The following is a 21,305-nucleotide window of genomic DNA, read 5'->3' on the forward strand; positions in this document are numbered from 1 at the left end:
CGAGTTCATTCTTCCTGATGCCGCCACAAGCGCTATGGATGTCTTGCCTTTCTTGAGTCCATTTCACCCCTACTCCTGGACGCAGTGATTTAGCTGTTAGTGACTGGAGAGAATCAGATATCTTGATTAACTTTCTGAACTTATCTCAGTTGTAAATGTCAATGTGATCAAACTTTATTTATTGTAGGCCTTTCCAAACTAAATTCGTCCATTTGGCATTTATTGCTCTCGCTCTAGATCCACTGTTGAAGATCCTTGAATGAGTCTCCGGCTGTCCATTCTGACTATATGACCTTAGAACATTAGTCTTCTCTTCCTCATAGTTGTTGTAATGCACTCTATTTTACTGTACAGTTCTTTGTTGTGCCTGATTCTGTACCCATCTCTTTCTTTAATGGGAACCATAATCCTTCTGAGGATCTTCCACTCTTTCAGTTCCAGTTTTCTGAGTTGTCCTTTCCGGGTCATGTTAGGCATTCTGAAGCGTACAGTACAGATGGTCTTATTACGGTGTTGTAGTGTCTAAGTTTATGATTAAAGGAGAGGGATTTAGACTTGTACGGTATATGTTCTTAAAAAGATGATAAGCTCTTTCTAATTAGTGCATCTACCATTCATTGCAAGGTCCTCATTAATATTTGCGGTTATCCATTCTCCAAGATATTTGAATAAGTTGGCCTTTCGTATTACTTTGTCCCCCAAATACACTGACTGACAGAGCAAATGCAACACCAAGAAGGAGTGGTAAGAACGTTATGCCAATTGCAGGGTAGACTGACGTCACTGAGGTATGCTCATGATGTGAAATGCGCCGCTGTGCTGCGCACGTAGCGAACGATAAATGGGACACGGCGTTGGCGAATGGCCCACTTCGTACCGTGATTTCTCAGCCGACAGTCATTGTAGAACTTGTTGTCGTGTGCCACAGGACACGTGTATAGCTAAGAATGCCAGGCCGCCGTCAACGGAGGCATTTCCAGCAGACAGACGACTTTACGAGGGGTATGGTGATCGGGCTGAGAAGGGCAGGTTGGTCGCTTCGTCAAATCGCAGCCGATACCCATAGGGATGTGTCCACGGTGCAACGCCTGTGGCGAAGATGGTTGGCGCAGGGACATGTGGCACGTGCGAGGGGTCCAGGCGCAGCCCGAGTGACGTCAGCACGTGAGGATCGGCGCATCCGCCGCCAAGCGGTGGCAGCCCCGCACGCCACGTCAACCGCCATTCTTCAGCATGTGCAAGACACCCTGGCTGTTCCAATATCGACCAGAACAATTTCCCGTCGATTGGTTGAAGGAGGCCTGCACTCCCGGCGTCCGCTCAGAAGACTACCATTGACTCCACAGCATAGACGTGCACGCCTGGCATGGTGCCGGGCTAGAGCGACTTGGATGAGGGAATGGCGGAACGTCGTGTTCTCCGATGAGTCACGCTTCTGTTCTGTCAGTGATAGTCACCGCAGACGAGTGTGGCGTCGGCGTGGAGAAAGGTCAAATCCGGCAGTAACTGTGGAGCGCCCTACCGCTAGACAACGCGGCATCATGGTTTGGGGCGCTATTGCGTATGATTCCACGTCACCTCTAGTGCGTATTCAAGGCACGTTAAATGCCCACCGCTACGTGCAGCAGGTGCTGCGGCCGGTGGCACTCCCGTACCTTCAGGGGCTGCCCAATGCTCTGTTTCAGCAGGATAATGCCCGCCCACACACTGCTCGCATCTCCCAACAGGCTCTACGAGGTGTACAGATGCTTCCGTGGCCAGCGTACTCTCCGGATCTCTCACCAATCGAACACGTGTGGGATCTCATTGGACGCCGTTTGCAAACTCTGCCCCAGCCTCGTATGGACGACCAACTGTGGCAAATGGTTGACAGAGAATGGAGAACCATCCCTCAGGACACCATCCACACTCTTATTGACTCTGTACCTCGACGTGTTTCTGCGTGCATCGCCGCTCGCGGTGGTCCTACATCCTACTGAGTCGATGCCGTGCGCATTGTGTAACCTGCATATCGGTTTGAAATAAACATCAATTATTCGTCCGTGCCGTCTCTGTTTTTTCCCCAATTTTCATCCCTTTCGAACCACTCCTTCTTGGTGTTGCATTTGCTCTGTCAGTCAGTGTAAATGAAGTTGTGTGCTTTTCTGATGTTCGTCAGAAATTCTGTTTTGTTGACAGCGATCTTCAGTCCTACTTTAGCTGCTATGCGTTCGAGGGAGGATAGCTGGTACGTAGTGTACCAGGAAGGCATAGGCCCTGGCACATATGTGTTGTAAGATCTTTATTCATGAGAGAACGGCTGTTACGATGTATGAACAGCTGTACGAGAGAACGTTCTCATCTTTATTACTCTGCGTGAGGAAGACAGCATGAGAGGGGCAAGGTCGAGTGACGTCAGCACCGCTGGTAGCTCACCTCCCCGCAGAAACGTCTCGACACAATTTTTAAACTTCTCAACGACGTGACCAATACATATGAGACTAACACTAAATTGTAGCTCACATTTTAAAAGTACAACGTTGCAAATTTGAGATTAATCCGCCAAGTGGTTTCAAAAATATAACGAGTTGAAGTTTGGATTGTATTACCTCCCCTCTATCGCCTGACTCAGAGAGCTGCTCCCAGCCGGATATAAATAGGTCGACGACCCGCGGGTATAGTCAGAGTGTGTCACAGTGTATCTTAAACTCTACGACTCGATCATGACTAGACATCACTAAGATCCGTTGCGCTTCGCGAGAGATATGAAAATTACACTCTAGAACTTTGAAATTGTGCGAGGTCGTCGCAAGTGAGGTTTCAACCGCGTCGTGACGTGTGAAATGTTGTAAAATTTCCTCAGACTGAACCGTCATTGTATAAGATTTACGAGTGTCTTAACTAAGTGAATTTACGACAGAGACTGTGCATTGAAGTATAATTGTGAATTCAAGTGTTTAATTTACCAGTTGACGGTATTGTGGACTTTGTCAAACTCTCATAATTTTGAACCTTGTCATTGACATTGACTAGGACATTGTGCGTGATAAACTGAACTTTCAGTTTATGACAACTTAATTCTGAGACGCATTTCTCGTATACTATTACGATTGTGAACTGTGTGAAATACCATTCCATTCAGATATTCAATAATTAACAGGACTAAATGTGACTATTTTTCACGTATTTTCTCGAAATTTCGATTATTACCCTGGGAAACTTACTGAATGTTAAGTATATTTTATAGCAATATTAGGTCATACGAACTTGTGTCTTGCATATTCAGTCATAAAACCTCTTAATCTATGAACATTAGTATTCCTGAGACTGTTATCGGGGTGATAATAATTGCGTTTTCTCGAGTGTTTCATGGACTGTGATGGTTATTCTACGATTGAACCTAAGACATAATCAGTGACTATTATAAACTGTGACAGTGTTCAATTCATGCCTTATAAACTGTGAGTGAAAGACTGTGTTTTCCATTTTGAAAACGACCTCAGGTCATTACTGCATTAACTTGACTTATGGATCACACTATAGTATAGACTGTGATATTCTGAGTCACGTATTTTACATCGTAAAACAAAAGTGAGAATACAAACTGTGCATTAAGACTTGTGTCAGTGTAAAATACCAATCTTAATGATAATTAAGAGTTCAACAGCCCATTATATTGTGCCAATATAACTTTCCGTGTTTCAACATTTCTCTTTAAAAGAACATCGGAAATCTTGGCGAATTGTCGTGCTATTACACTACGTAGAACGTCATCTCCAGCGTGGGATTAATCGTGGTTTCTTCGATCGTGGTATCCAGCGAGGGATTGATTGTGGTTTCGACGAGGGATGATAACATAGTGTCTTCATTGAATGACTGTGTCACGCTACTGGTGCTGAGTTCGAGTCTTGGCTGCACGCTGCAGAAAGTTCCAGTCACCAAGCCGCAGGACAGTACTTCAACAATACTTATAAGCAGATTGCAGGTGATATAAGTGTTTTTCATATAGTTTTTTGAGTGAGTAATTCCACTTAGACACTAACTGACTTTTAACAAAGCACTCAATCATTCATGGTGCTACATTCGTCAAAAGAAAAAGTGTTTCGTGTGGATTCTGGAAATTATGAGGTCACTGTCCCAGTTTAATCTCATCTGTACGTTGAATAAGAAGCACCATTACCATAAAATGAGAATAACAACTACCATCACTTTACGAGGTAAAATATAAAGTCGAATCACCATGCTTATCAAATCAAGTGTTTGCAATGAAAATATCAAGTCAAGTGTAGCCAAGACTGAGTGAAGTGAAGAGAAGTGCAACAAAATAAACGTACATGAAAACTGTTCACACACTGAGTCCATGCATATGACTGCGACTCTGTTAAACAATGAATGACTGAATCTGAATGCACAATGAACAATGAACTCTATTCCACGCTCTCTCTACGTGGTGGTGGCATCACTAAAAGTCGACTGGTAGACATGCTCTCCCCGACATATTTCCTAGTGATATAGATGTTGATTCCCATAGGGAACATGAAAAATTTGTCCCGCATGAGACGTGACCTTGTATTTTATGGAAATTGAATTTTAATAATAAAATTTCTAGATTACAGAAATGAATACCGATAATTAAATTGGTAGAGCACAAATTAACACTTTCTCTTAAAGTCCACGTATATGACTGTTCATTACTCATTCAGGACAATTTTTTCATATTCCCTGTGGGAATCAACATCTATATAATTTGATGGCCAGGCAGGCATCATTTTTTAATATGAGACGAAGTCTCTCACAGTACATTGGCACTGACGGTGGCTCCAAGTAGAATACGCAATGGCCTACACGGTATGCACTACACATGCGTCTTGATAGGTGTGCTATTTAACAACTGATGAACCCAACTTAGCACACTGGGGTGAAGCGCTGGCAACCAGGAATGAGATAGTTGGAAAATTTAAAATGTCCAATAATGGACTAACTCATCATCATCATCATCATCATTATCATCAATGTCCCACTCCAGTCGCCCGGGTGTGGTTTACAAGCCTCCTCCTTTCTGTCCTTCCACTTTTCCTGCTCCATTACTTCCGCCACATCCAGTCCAGCTTCTCTAATGTCTTTCCAAATCTGATCCATCCACATTCTTCAAGGTCTTCCAACTGGTATCTTTCCCTTAACTTCTCTTTCCGATTCCCTTCTTGCTACCCGTCCCTTTCCCATTCTTTTTACATTTCCGAACCATCTCAGTCTTGCTTTCTGTATCTTCTGTACTAACGGTTCTATATTCAGCTCTTCTCTGATTTTAATATTTTGAATTCTATCTCTTCTTGTCTTTTCTACCGATGTTCTTAAAAATTTCATTCTTTGGCTAGTTGCTTTACGTCGCACCGGAAAATTTCATTTCCACTGCTTGGATCTTACTATATTGTCTCTTATTAGTTACCAGCGTTTCTAGTCCGTATATTACGATTGGTATAAAATATTGTTTATATAATATTAATTTTGTTCTCTTGGGTACTTTGTCATCCCATAAAAGCTCTGTGACTTGTTGATAAAATGTTGAACCTTTACTTAGCCTGTTATTAATTTCAGGATTGATTTCATTACTTCCAATAATAATGCTACCCAGATATCTAAGCTGTTCTGCGTTCTCTAACCGTTCTCCATCTATGTTAGCTTCTCTTTTTTCTTTTCCACAGTGCATGACTACAGTTTTCTTTTTACTGATTACCATTCCAAACTCCTTCAGATTTTCATTCCAAATGTCCAGTCTCCTTTGTACTTCCTTTTCCCCCTTTCCCCAAATCACCACATCATCTGCAAATACCAAACCATTCACTTCATCACTGCTGATACTCTGTTTTACACGTTTTATGATTTCATCCATGAATATAATAAATAATAATGGTGACAGTGCACTTCCTTGCTTGAGACCTTTTTTGCATAAAATGGTTCAGAGTCACCACTTCCCACTTGTACACTGCTTTTACACTCATGATACAACATTTTTATCTTGTTAATGAATGATTTTGGTACATTCCTTTTCAGTAGGCATTCCCATATATGTTTTCTCTTAACGTATCATAAGCTTTTTCCAAATCCAAAAATACGAATATGATTTCATTGTTCCTTTCCATATGTGTTTCCATTATCGTTCGCTCTGTAAATATCAAGTCTATTGTTGATTTATTTGGTCTAAAGCCATATTGTTCTTCCTCTGTGTTTATATTATATCCCTCAGTCTTTTGTCTATGACTTTCTCCATTATTTTTAGCCCATGTGATAATAGGATTATACCTTTATAATTTTCACATTTATTCCTATTTCCTTTTTTGAACAGTGGTACAATGCTTCTTTGTTGCCAATCTTCAGGGATCCTTTCACCCTTCCATATGGCATTCAGGGTTCTGTACAGCCACTGTAGTCCAATGCTTCCTGCAGCCTTAATCATATCAGCATTGAATTCGTCTTCTCCACTTGCTTTACATTTGGTCATTGCTTTCACTGCCCTTTCAAGTTCCAACCATGTTATCGGGCTCTCTTCTTTTTCTCCATCTATTGTTTCCATTATCTCCTTCTTCCTCCGAGCAGTCATACTCATTATAAAGTTTTCAAAACACTTCGCCGTTACCTTCTGAAGACCCTTTTCGTATGTATTCTGGATCCTCTTCTCTCTCTAATGCCTTGATTTTTCTTTATTGATTCTTTTCGATTTTATTACTCTGTATAATAGTTTCTGATTTCCTCGACTATCTTGCTCAATTTTGATGGTAAACTCTCCCCAACATTTCTCCTTTTCTTCCTTGGTACTCCTCTTTACTTGTAGTTTCAATCTTTTGTATTCTACATGTAACCTTTCTACCTTATTCTCATCCCTCTGATACGTTTTTTGCTTTTCCTTATCCATTTCTTTCTTCCCCTTGTTCCTTTCTTTTATTTCTTTTTTATTTTGCTTGTCCACCACCGTGTCTCCTTTCCCTTAACCTTTGCTTTTAGTTTTCCCGCATACCTCAATTGCTGCTTACACAAATGTCTGTCTTAAATTGTCCCACTCTTCTTCTCAACTTTGTATTTCTGTGTTAGGCAACTTCCTTTTTATACAATCCTGGGATGCCATTATTTTATCCTACTTCTCCAATTTCCAAATCCTGATCTTTGGTTTCTTCATCAATACAATACAATTCCAAATCTATGATCACCTTCCATACTTTTACTGGGGATTATCTTCGTATTCATGAAGTATCTTCCCCATTCTCGGTCTGTTATTATAAAATTGATGAGTGTTCCATACTGTCCATCCCAACTACCGTATATCGGCTGATCTTATGGCTGTTCGTTCGTCTTTATAAACCACGTGTTCTTTATAATCAGGTTATTTATGATACAAAATTCCAGCAGTTTCTCTCTGTCTTCATTTCTATCGCCATAACCATGTGGGACGAACTATATTGGTATTTATATATCGTAGTGCCTACCAGTCAATAAAATCTCGTTCATAATTCGAATCTTCCCCATGTCCATATTGGCCATAAAGCAGGAATACAATATATTTGCGCTATTTGTTTGTCTTCCACATTGATGCGTAACGATCTTAAACTTGTATGTCCCGACTGCACCCCAGGTTTTCAAGCTAGCTGTTGTAACACTTCCAACCGACTTTAACTGTCTCAATTTAGCCACTATTTTCATGTTACACAATGTTGAGTAATCTTCACCACTACACCATATACACAGTTCCTCACCCAAAGTTAAAAGCTTATACAAAATACAATAATATACATGTTCCATATTTCCTAACTATAAATCCTTCTTAGAACACGATATTCTAACATATTAACCAAATAATGATTTCATGATTTTTCACTACTTTACATAAATTAATTTACAAGATTTCCTACCCTAACCAATCCAGGGTTCATAATCATACCGTTACAATCATTTCAAGTAAAAGACAGCTATGAGCAAGGTTATGACAAGGAGAAGGTTATCAATGAAAATTACTATAAATTACCAATTAAAGCATTCAAAAGTTTTATATGTAACTACTGCAATGGCAGTCGAAATGACTGTCAAGTAAAAGTAGGTATACAACCTCATAGCACGAACTAGAAATGAGTGACGGATATTTGAAGCTATACTCCAAAAGGTACACTTAGAATCATTGAAATTAACCAAATGATTTGAATGTCCTAACGATAACAAAAGTGATGGAGAACATAAAACTTAAAACAATAATCTTGACTACTGCAGTAAACCTAGTGTTAAATGATGAAGATTATTATTATTATTATTATTATTATTATTATTATTATTATTATTATTATTATTATTATTATTATTATTATTATTATTATTATTATTATTATTATTATTATTATTATTGAGGTGGTGGTGACAGCGGCAGTGAAGATGACATCTCCTGTAAGTACACAATTAATGAAACAGTGGAATCATCTCCATGAACAAATTTACAAAACCAAATGAACTAGATATTTACAATAACGTGTTAATCTCTGCAATATCTACAGAACATTTATATATGAGTGTAAAGCTTACATTAGAGAACAGAGATATGAAAGCTGCTCTCCAAAACTTCAAACAATACTACAATGAACAAAAATATAATGGTACTTACAAAATTGTAGAAATCTGCCATAAGACCCCACAGCAAATAAAATAATTTGAAAAGCAATTATCACAACACAATTAATGATACTAATTGTCATTACTATGTGCAGATAGACTCCCGTACAACCTGAAATGAGAGAAACTAATCAGATGGTACTGTACATATTCAGACAAGAAAGTAACATATTTTACCCCAAAGCAGATATTACTATGTAATGAAACTTTACATAATACAAATTAAGTCAGTAATTTTATAAACAGGTCATGAAATGATTATTGCTGAAATTAGTGCTTAAACTTGTTACTTTTAAACATAAATATACTTAATATATAATCTTATGAAGAGTTGGTGGTGGTGGTGATTTTTGTTTTAAGAGAAAGTGTTGTAACCAAGGTTGAAGTTTACAAAACACAACTTTTATTGCTTCACTTTATGATATTTACACAAATAACTGAAATTTATTTTGAAGCAAAAAGGAATATTGAATCTTGAGAAAAGTCTGTCTTTATACAATATGTACAGGTTTACAGTCTTTATATACACTTCTATCTTGAAAAGATAGTCTTTGTGAATTGACACGTTGATAGTCGAAAACTATCTGGCACACTAATATAAATGTCTTTGAGAGTCCTTGTTTGTTGAAGTGCCTGAATTCCTAAAAAGCAAGTTCAATTGATTGAAGAAATTCCACCTAGCGAAACTAAGGGGCTTGCGTAAATTAGGGAATGAAAATGGCTTGTAAAAGAATTACGGAACATAGGCAGCGGAAACAGGTAAAGGAGCGGTGACCAGAGGTGAAACCTCGTACTGCCAGAAATTCAGTCCACCTGGTCGAAGCACATTTTCAAGAGGAGTAGCCTCCGTGCTCGACGTAGGGTGTATTCTGGAGCTGGACACCGGGGCAAGTGGGCAATTGAGCAGGCAGGGAGCTCCTATTTATAGTACACTCGATGGTCAGGCACGCGCACTGAGGGCTGCGCGTCGAAGCTAGCAGAATGATACACAGGCGCGCGTACAGCTGGCTGACGGAGCGAGAAAGGGAGCGCCGGACATACAACAGAAAGTATAACAAGGTAACCATCCTCTCTGAACAAATCAAGTGGAGACAAAAATTAAAATATTTAATCAAATGAGGAATTTGAAAATTAATTTAAAAATAAAACATTACTTTTATTAAGCCAAAATGACATCAAAAGGAACTTAAGTTTCGTGAGTAACAGAACGCTTGAAAATATATATGTGCTTGATTAATCTACCCTCACTCAAAATGAATGACAAGATCAGCAGTATTCTTGTCATTGGCTAGTATGACCTCGAGTTTCTCCTGCTGGCCGAGATTCTGTCTTAGGTCAGAGAGATCCGTGCACTCTATGAGGATGTTGGTCACGGTAAATTTGTCACCACAGGAACATACCTAGGGGGTCTTCCCTTTTTACATGGTAAAAATGCAAAGATCTTCCACGGCCTATTCTCAGCCTACACAAAACTACGGCCTCTCTCACCATGGAGGCCAGAAAGAGGACCATCACATGGCAGTTGTCTTCTTAATTGCTCTCCGCTTGTTAGGAATTTGGAGAGCTAGCCACTCTGATTCCCAGGATGCCAAGATAGTTCAACATAGCTGAGAGCAAATATCGCTAGCGGGTAAGTTCATAGGTCAAGGCTGCATGCAATGAACTTCATATTTTAACATCCATACTCTTATAATACTGAAATCAAATTGAGAAGTGTCCACCCTGTTCAATATCCAGAATACAATATTTTCTTTTTTTCAAAATACAATATAAACTTTTAACTATTCTAAATTAAAAGAACATGTTTTTACCTCTTTGGGGATATCTTCAGCTTATAGAAGATACAAAGATATAAAATACATGGCAAATAATTAACAAGTAGGCACTCCAAAATTACTTTACAAGTTTTTGAAACATTGTGTATTAATAACACTTTGGTCTTCTTTGTTAATGCACAGTCCTTGTACATTGCATCTATGTAGTGATGATATTCCACGTCATTAAATATGATGACTGTTTCGTTGATATTCAAAATCTCCTCTTATAAGCTAGTTAAAATATGTATGTGATGTTTGAGGTGATAATTGTTGTAATTATTGCCCATGTAGCCAAGATATTTGAAGAGTATCGGAAGGAAAATTGAGGAGGAAGCTAGAAGGAGAAATGGAAAAAGAACAGTATGGTTTTAGGAAAGACAGATCAACGTTTGACCTGGTCTTTACATTAAGACACATGATGGAGGAAAGATGGGGGTTTGGAAAAGACATAATGATGACATTTATTGACACTAAGAAAGCTTTTGATAGTGTCCCAGTTAGTTGGTATGGGACACATTAAGAAGAAAACAAGTTAACAGATTTGAAATGCAAATGATAAAAGCTATGTACAAAAATAGTGTTAGTAGCGTGAAGACTAGTATAGGAAAAGAATCAAAATTGTTTAAAGTTGGAACTGGTCTCCAACAGGGAAGTTTACTATCCCCCATACTATTCATCATAGTCATGAATGAAATTCATAAGAACATCAAACAGAGATTGGGAAGACAGGCAACAAAAGCCATGTTGTTTTCAGACGATATAGTGATATGGAGTGAGGATGAAACGGAAGTGCAAAAACAAGTAGATGTATGGAATCAAGATATTTCAAAATTTGAGATGAAAGTAAACGCAGAGAAAAGTAAAACATTAGTGATGACAATGGGAAGGAAAGAAAAGAAAAGATAAAACTTAATGGTAATATTGTAGATTTGGTTAAAAGTTTCAAGTACTTGGGAAGTGTGATCACAGAAGATGGGAAGATAACCGAGCAAATAGGGAAAAGAATACAATAAGCAAACAGCTTTTACCAGAGTGTAAGGGATATTTTGTGGAACCAAGATGTCCCGAAAAATGTAAGGAAGTATTACATTCAACCTACTATGAACCCATACTAACCTATGCAGCTGGATCGTGGACTACAACAAAATGAGAGGAGAGTAGAATACAGGCAGCAGAGATGAAATTCCTAAAAGGCATCGAGGGCAAGATCAGAAAGGATAGAATTACAAATGAAGAGATAAGGAAAAGGACAGGAATCGTGAAACTTCAAGACAGAATAGAAACAACAAAGCTTAAGTTGTATGGACATATGATGAGAATGGGATAAGAGAGAGTGCCAATAAAAGCTTTTACAGAGAAGTTAACAGGAAAGAGACAACGAGGAAGACCCCGAAAGAGGTGGACAGATTCAGTGTGGGAGTGCATAGAAAAGAGGGGAGGAAAACCAGAAGATGTACTTAAAAAGGAGAAGAGTGGTGGAGAGACAGGCAGCGATGGATATCCTTGATTCACAACCCGACCCGGGAAGCTGGAAACGGGAAATAAAGATGATGATTGTTGTAATTAACCTAGACAAGGAAATTCCTCTCTATACGGTTTTATTGCAATACAGATGTAAAAATGATGACGCGAACTTCCCCCTCCTTCCTACATGTTTTCCTTACCCTAGCCTTACCCCTCCCATCCCTACCATATCTCATTCTCAACAGCTACCCGACACAGTCAGTTGACGGCAACACGAAATATAAGACATCACTAACATTCTAAAGGGACAAGCAAGGAAGTGAGTACTCAATTCTTTTTTTTTTCTTTCCTAATCCTTTTAAGTAAAACTGCAATAATCCCCAAACTAACTACAACCAAAAAATAACTTCTTTTTCTAGACTCTTTAACAAATTATTTTGGAAAATCTTAAGTTTTACTAGTGAATTTTTACATCCGTACTGCAATAAAACAATACTGAGAATAATTCCCCCTGCCTAGGCTAATTACAACAATTATCACCTGAAAACATCAAGCACAAATTAACTAGCTTATAAGAAGAGATTTTAAATGTCAAAAATAACACTTTATATGACCTGGAATATATCACTACATGGATGAAATATACAAGAACTGTATATTAAAAAAGAAGACTATAGCATTCCAAAAACTTTTGAATTAACTGTAGAGTGTCTACTTGTTAACTATTTGCCATGTATTTTGGTATATACCAATGAGAGGCGAAACATGTTCTTTTTTATAAAGATAATACAATATTTTGGAATTGAAAAGGGTGGACTCTTCTTAATTTTACTTTAGGTCTAGGTGATAAAAGTATTGCCCTTTTTGCAGCTTTATCCGTAAGTTTGTTCCCCACAATCCTCATATGATCTGGAAGCCACGAAAAAGTTATTCTGGCGCCAACATCACACAACCTGGCTAGAAGGTCCTGAATCTGCTGTACCAGAGAGTGTAGAGGGAAACGGGTATCAATAGACTGCAGAGAACTTAGAACATAGGTTAGTCTATCCTTGAATGGAATAGGTTACACCGTCCATTGCTCCCACTACCCTTCCGAGATGGTGAAACTTCATAGGTGGTAGTAATCAGGCAACAGTCCCGTTGACAAATGAATGGCTTGCTTGGCTGTCGAGTATGGCTGAAAAATTCTCGTTGCCAATCCTTAAGATGATAGCTGGGCTGGGTTGGCCTGTTCTACTCACAATCTGACCAATCCCTCTCCTGCATGACCATAGTTGCTTGTCCGTCGTGTCTTGAGGCGCATTCCTGTTCCCGGTCCACACAACCCTCAATCCAGAATGGGCTGGACCTAGTTTTCCGACGTCAAGGCTGGTCACTTGTTCTTAAGGTGTCCCGCTCCTCCACACTGGTAGCACTTCCTAACTGCGCTGGCTCTTCCGTAGCCTTGCTCTTGTGTTCCTCCTCCAGCTGGACAATGATTCTGCGTAGATCATCAAAACATCTCGGTTGGGATACTTTCACTAGGGTTCGAATCTTATCGTGGAGCAGGTCTCTAATATCTGGTAAGATATCGTTTCCGCTTCTATCCGGGTGCCGACGCTGAACAGCTGGTACTTCTGTAGAACGAAGGCGCTAGCTCTCATGCCAGTGGGTTGTGCCTCAGCCAGTAGCTTCATTTTCACGGAGCTCTTCACCCCTTCGAAATTAAACCTAGTGAGGAATTCCCTCTTGAAGTCCGTCCAGTTGAAATTTAAACCCTTCAAATTGTTCCACCAAGTAACGACTTGCCCCTTTAATCACGGTGTGATGAGTTGCACGAAGATGTCCTCTGGTAGGTTAGTTCTTCCTAACAGACTGACCGATTCCTAGATGAAGCTGGTCTGGCTCCCTTCCAGTCGCCCGTGGAACTCTGGAAGGCTCTCTATAATCACTTTCGGGTCCAGGTGTCCTGTGTTGCCGGTTAGGTTAGAGGAGGTTAGAGGTGTGGCGGTACGGCCTGTTTGAGTTAAGGATGCGTGAAGGAAGTATTCCCTTATATTTTGCACATCTTTCTTGCTGGTCGTAAACAGGTTTTCTAACCTTCCTTCAACAGCAGAAACACGGCTCACGAAATTTCGCTCGACGACAGAGATACGGCATTCAACTCGTTGCTTTATGCCGGAAACCTGGATTTCCACCTCCTCCTTGAGGTTCGAGGTTCGAGATATTGTGATAGTACATATATCACACCCCAGAATTATATGTAGAAGTTAGAGATATTATTGTCTGTATTCTATTATTATTATTATTATTATTATTATTATTATTATTATTATTATTATTTCATTTGTATACTTTGCCATTTATATTAGTAAGCTGGAAGATATCCACATATGTAGGTATGAGTAATTTGTTTTGCACGAGTGGGAAAACATTGCTGTAATAACTCTGGTAATTTGAATGAGTCATATGGCTACCCCAGTGTCTGTTGTGATGTACTTGTGTCAGGAAATTCCATTAGTCATGTATATATCCCAGTCTGATGAAATGAGCTTGTTGTTGTACCAGGGAAATTTGATGATTCATGTAAAACTCCCGAGTGTTTGTTTATAACTTGGGAGAAAGAAGAGGTTCACTCATGATTGGCTGGCAAGCACCAATCCAGACGTATCATCTGAGAGGAGGGGGATGTTGATGTCTATAAAGGTTGATGATACGGAGGCAACAGGGGTAATTGTAAAAGACATTGTAAGGGTGATTGTAGAGGTGATTGTAAAGGAACGAGAAGGAAGATAACTACAACTACAACTACAACTGACGCACTGTACGGGAAGGAAGTAGTGCTGATACACGGTACTGGAGTGACACGGCAGCAATGCACTGGACTTCAAACGTTCGTGGAGCGTAGTCTTGTTATGGTCGTGGAAAGTGGCTGATTGTGGAGAGTGCTTGCGCATTAAGTATGGTAGCACTTGTGGCGGCCTAGCATTATATGTTGGTGAAAGCTATCTCAGACTTTCCATAAATTTATGGGAAGGATCGACAGACGTGTGTATATATCTTTACAACAAGTGTTAAAATATGTGAACACAGTAGTACAAGGTACAGTATCTGTGTGATGTAATAACTGCCGATTATGAGAATCGGTAAGTCGAATCGATATAGAGACAGTGAAGGGTATTTATCTTCATTCATGTACATTGTTCATCGGACTTATCCACAAATGGTAGCTTAGTTCTCGCTTTCGTTTTCCCACGATTTTCATTATTGTTGTTGTTGTAAATATGGAGTCTTCCAGCAATATTTTATGTGTGTATTATATGTATAATGTTGTATGTTGATGAGGTGCTCATGCACGGAATTTGTTAAGAATATAGTTAGCTATTTTAGAATCAGTGTTATTGATGAACCTAGGTGCAGTTCCTACCTAATTAGTCGTTTTCAGGAGGTTAGGTAAGGCCTGCAGCAGATGTACCAGTACGCAGCATTATGTACACGCCCTGGGATATAAAGCTTATCATGCTCTTATCTAAATTCGAGGGATCCATTCTGGTGAACTCTGGCGCCCATACTACGGACATTTCGGTTAATTATGCTTATTAATTTTATTACGTTTTTGAGTAATTTTATTTATATATTTTTATTCATGATTTTATTTATTATTATCATCAAAAAAGTTACAATATCCCCTTCGAGCTGGCTTATCCTACTATCGATCTGTTCAACCTGTCTGAGTTTTGACCTGATGTCTGATATCTGCTGCGTTAATCGATTGGTGATGTCGCTAATTTGCGATGAAATTTTGTCATCTACGATTGAAATGACCGATTCTAAGCCCTGTTCAAATTTGTAAACCTGCATCTACACTTGTGATATTTATCCGGTTAAAACTGTGTTAGCTTGAGAAATTTTGGAATTTACTTTCAAAATTAGAGCTGCTCATAATGATGATGATGCTTGTTGTTTAAAGGGGCCTAACATCGAGGTCATCGGCCCCTACTGGTACGAAATGAAATAAAAAAGTACAAATTCATCCACTGACCAAAATAAAATAAAAATGTCATGAAGAATGAATGGGTTGACATGAACCCAACAAAAAACAAAAAACAAGCAAAGCAGTGGATCAGACTCAAAAATATCGTAAATAATAGTATTACTGACCAAGGGACCACTTATAAAGCACAATGATGCTTGATGTCTAAAGGGGTGCACAATCCATGTACAAGGCCCCTCAGAATGGTACATGTCGCGAGTAAAGTAGAACCATGGTATTTGTCATGTTGGGGTACTAATCAAAAGTAGCGAAGACTCACGGTGTTCTACACATGATGGTACTACTCACAAGTATTGTGCTTCGTACAGGGAATGCAGACCTATGGTGTTTCTCACACAAAGCGCGCCACTCACAGCCAACTCAAATTGATGAGGCTCCTCACCTAGGTGTACTAATCACGGGCGCCGGTATTCCCGTGGTGTTCCTCACATAGTGCGCACCAATCACAGGCAACGCAGACCGACGGTGTCGCTCATATAACGGTACAACACACAGGCTACGCCCAGACCCGCGGTGTTGCTCACATGGGTACGACGCACGGGTACTGGAAGCCCCCAGGCCAGCCTCTTTACTGCTACGAATCACAAACCTATTTCGTATCTAATTTAGTGGTACTACTCGCAAGTATAGGCAACCCATGGTGTTCCCCGCATGATGGTACGAATCAAAAGTAGTTTCATGGTTCTAATTCAATCATCCCTTGGTCGCCCCTTTTAGTCGCCTCTTACGACAGGCAGGGGTTGCCGCGAGTGTGTTCTACATGTGCGTCCCCCACCCGCAGGGGGTAGTGTGTTTGGTCCGTGAGAGGTATTTTATTTTCCTCAAGTCCGCCGGCAAGCCCGTAAGGACCCCCCTATCCGCCACCTGGGACGCGCCACGTGGGAGTATCACCTCTCCCCCTGCTACGCCTGCGTAGCATGTTCGTGGAAATTAGAGCTGCTATCTGTTCTGTTAGGCCGGAATTGACATCTGAAATTTTATTTACTTTCGAAATTTGATCTGCAATCTGTTCTGTTAGGCCATAATTTACGTCTGAAATGTTGTCTGAAAGTTTGTCATTGAGTGCCTGCATCATGGTCATTAGGTTAGAGGACATTTTGGTTATATTGACCTCTTTTTCTGTCTCCGAATCTTCGTCGGCTTCGATGAAAAACTTTTCGGGATCTTCTCCTTTTTCAGCGAGATCTTCCCGTAAACACGTCTGTAGCGATTTTATACTTCCCGTTCGTAGGAGATTTCTCTTGGCGAGTTCGTCTTTGAACGGTTTGACTGACATATTCAGTATCACTTTCATTTTGATCATTTCGCACTTACACTCGTATTTACTCGTAAATAATTTACGTCCTCGTCACGGTCGCCAGTTAATGTATCCACAAAGATGCACACAAAATGCATTATTTCACATTAACTTCACATAAACACACACATAACCTTAATCACTGCTGTCACAAACAAAATATACACATCTACAACCCGCCAATTTAACAACTGCCCATCGCTAAGCACACGCTACATGGAAACCACAAACTTAAAACACAGTTGAAATAGTTGACTGCTGACATCATGTCAGTTCAACACAACACGAGGTCACAAGTATACTCCCGTTAAACCATAACTCCAACTAAGTAATAACTCGTCTCTACCATCAAGACCAACTCTTTATATATGTGCCTGGCCAGGCTTCTAGAAAGATAATTTTTTTCGTAAATTCTAGAGTGCTAAATGCCCAGATATAACGTACAGAATGTTCTACAGCGTTCTCGTCTACCCAGTACCATTCTGGATGATACAGTGTGTTTCACAATTCTGTAGTGGATTACCAATCATATACAGGTAATAGTAAATTATATAATATTAATTACAGGCTCTTACATTAACTAACTCATATAAACATCTATATACAGCAAATGTTTCATGACATAACCTCACAAATAATGCTATCATAAACTAATAATGATACTAACAAGTGGATGGACATCACAAGTCATAATAATATTAATAATAATTATCATCGTAAAATAATAACGATACTAACAAGTGGATGTACATCACAAGTCATAATAATAATAATTGTACCGGTTGGTACACCTATACGCCGCACATTTGAATTTTCCGCCTTAAAATTACTTTCTACCGGAGAAACTCTGAACTTTAACAACTGAATTAATTCAACAGTTCCTCAGAAGATGCCACTGTGTGTATTTCGATTTGTTTTTGTTTTTTGGGTTTACCAAGAAGTGTGGACCTTCTCTGATAGATGTCTCTACTAAAAAACCTATGATCATGCACCCTGGTGCGAAGGGAATGAACTTTTTGAAGAAATTTTGTATTCGAAAGTTTGTCTTTACTAAATTTTGTTCTTTCATTGTTTGGGTTGGCAATATTAATCTTTCTTTCCGCCAGTTTTGAACTCAGCCAATCCCGAATTTCTTTAATTAATTTTTGACCAATAGTGTCTTTCTTCTTCGATGTTGACGTACAACTTTAGCTACCCAATAAAGCTGAGTGGGTGTGTCTTAATTATTCATGAAAGGTCTCGAAACTTCCACGAAGGTTTAAAAACTGCTGATTTTCTCGGCTCTTCGCCACTTCAACAACATCTTGCTTAGTGTATAGAAGCATAGCAGGGGGCAGGTAGTGCCTCTTCCTTCGGGCAGCAGCTCTTCAACAAGGTAATATTCGATTAACATCTTTCTTTCCTCTTTGCTAGCTCAGCAGTTTAACCCGCGGGGCAGGTCCGAAAGCTTTAATATGTAACCTTTAAACATGTAACTTTTTTCCTACTTTGTAAAACCTCATATATCTTTAAATGTAATTCGGGGATAGAGAGTGCCTTACCATCTCGAGCTCCCCTTCATTTTGAATTTGAGGTGACTATGTTTTCGTAACCGTTTTTCTCTTCCTTCTTAATGTGTTAAATTTATTTTGTATACAAGTCACCTCCATAGATTGGGATTAGCCCCTGTGCAATAGGCCTAGTGCCTCTTAGGTTTTAAAAGGTGTATTTAGAAGTGCAAGTACTCGCCTACGTTCAATCTTGTATTTTGGGCCATTAATTTAACCCGTTTTTTCCTTCCTGAGAAGGCCCAGTAGATTGGGTACGAGATACCCCTGTGCCATTATAAGTTGTGCCTTGATGGCAGTTAAGTGTAATAAGCTGTTATTGCCTTTAATAGGCTTGGACGATTGAGAGCGGGTTAGCTCTTTTTGGTATTTTGAAAGGTGCTTCTAGGAGGCTTGACTTTACGAGGTGGGAGCAAATTCTCCATGTAATTAGGGGTTTTCTGCCCTTTGGTAATTTGTGGTTGTGAGCTGAGAGCTCAGAAATTGTTAAATTTTGAGGCTCGTAGACCAGAATTGTAAAAAGCCCTTAACTTGAGCTTTCGTTTATAAAATTGATTTGTACCTGATTTTCCGTTGTTATTTCACCTAGTGAAAATTGTTAAATCTTGTTATCAGTGGAAAATATAACCTTTATTTAAATTTTTAAATTCATCTTTCTGACTTGTAGTTAGACCCATTCCAGCCCGCGCCTTCTTTCCCCTCTGCTGATCCACCAAAACACGGTAACAATAATTATCATCGTAAAATAATAATAATAATAATAATAATAATAATAATAATAATAATAATAATAATAATAATAATAATAATAACCGTGCCCGGTCAGCTTGCGTGGGGGTCTAGCTCTGAACTGAGTAGGAGTTAGGCATAACTCTATGTAAGACACTGGGGTGGGGGCCCTCAACCCCGACACGGCGCGTCCCAATGGCTGATAGGGAAAGTTCCTGTAGATATGCAGGACAGGTGCGAATAAGGCATAGCCAAATAAGCACCCGCGGATCAACTGAGAGAACAAGGAAAATGGACAACGGCCTCGACGGCATAAGAGGATTCATCCCGATGGCGGAGATGGCGGAAGAACTGACTGAAATCCACTTCGCGTCTGACTTGCAGCAAGCAGCAAAGTGGTCAGCGTCTGTTCACCAGAGGTGCGGCTGGAAATGTATGTTCTGGAACTATCCACTCCAGTCCTATGAAACTGGACTACGGTCCAATACTTGGATAATCAAGTACCATGAGGCGTGGCAGAAAACAAATTTGTACCCCAGGTGGTAACCAATCCACTGCTGACATTAGCAGCACAACCAGACTATCGGATTCTGGGGAGTCTGGCTGGACACGCAAACAGAGGGAGTCGGAGACCTCTGGCCAACTTCGCCCAAACAGCAAAACATTTTTCGGAACACTGAACATAAATTCTCTCTTGCGGGCAGGGAAGTTGTACGAACTAGAGCAAACCCTAAATGATCAAAAAACAGAAATACTGGCACTCCAAGAAACGAGGCTGACTGACGAACACGCAATGGATTTCGGGAACTACAGACTCTTCAAAAGTAAAACAGACAAACGGATTCTCAAAAACACACCCCATTTAGGAGTTGCATTTGCAGTCAAGAAGAGCATACTTAACTCAGTAATAGGTGTGAAATGTGTAAACAATAGGCTAATGACAATCACCCTAAAGTGTGCAAACAAATCATACACACTGATCAATGCACATATGCCAGTCAATGAAGACAATAAAACAGATCGCGAGAAGGTAGACAATTCCTGGGAAATACTAAAAGAAACAGCATCAAAAATTCCTCAAAACCACGTCAAAATTCTGTTAGGAGATTTCAACGCTCAGCTAGGCAAGGAAAGGAAATACAGGAAAACAGTTGGAAAATTCCCACCACATAAATGGACGAACCAAAATGGACGGAGATTAGTCGAATTCTGCAGGGCATTCAACCTTAAAGTCATGTCGACTCACTTCAGGAAGAAACCTTCTAAACAAATGACATGGAGATCACCCAACTCCCTCTTGGGCGGTTTCAAATTGACCACGTGGCAATTTCGTACCCAAACCACAGAGAAATTATGAATGTCCAAGTAAGGAAGGGTGCAAACATAGACTCAGACCACTATCTGACAAGAGTCAAACTACAGTTGATACCCCAAAGGTTCAGAAGAAGGAAGCAAATAATTCCGAAATTTGATACCAGTCGGATCCAGCCATCTCTCACCGAAGAATTAGATAAAAAGCAGTCCAACAATTGGCAGCAACTCAAGACCAAACTAATTGAAACAGCACAAACACTGATTCCTCTGCAGAAAAGAAAAAAACACCCTTGGTGGAACGCAGACTGTGAACAAGCCATCCAATCCCGGCAGAATGCATACAATAAGTGGAACAGCAAAAAGACCGATAAGAATCACAAAATGTTTTTGGCAGTCAGGAAAGAGGCAGCGAAATTAATCCGACAGACCAAAAGGAAATTCGAGAAAGATCAACTACTGGAAATTGAAAAGGACTTCGA

Source organism: Anabrus simplex, chromosome 4, assembly GCF_040414725.1.
Source record: "Anabrus simplex isolate iqAnaSimp1 chromosome 4, ASM4041472v1, whole genome shotgun sequence".
In the NCBI taxonomy this organism is placed as follows: domain Eukaryota; kingdom Metazoa; phylum Arthropoda; class Insecta; order Orthoptera; family Tettigoniidae; genus Anabrus; species Anabrus simplex.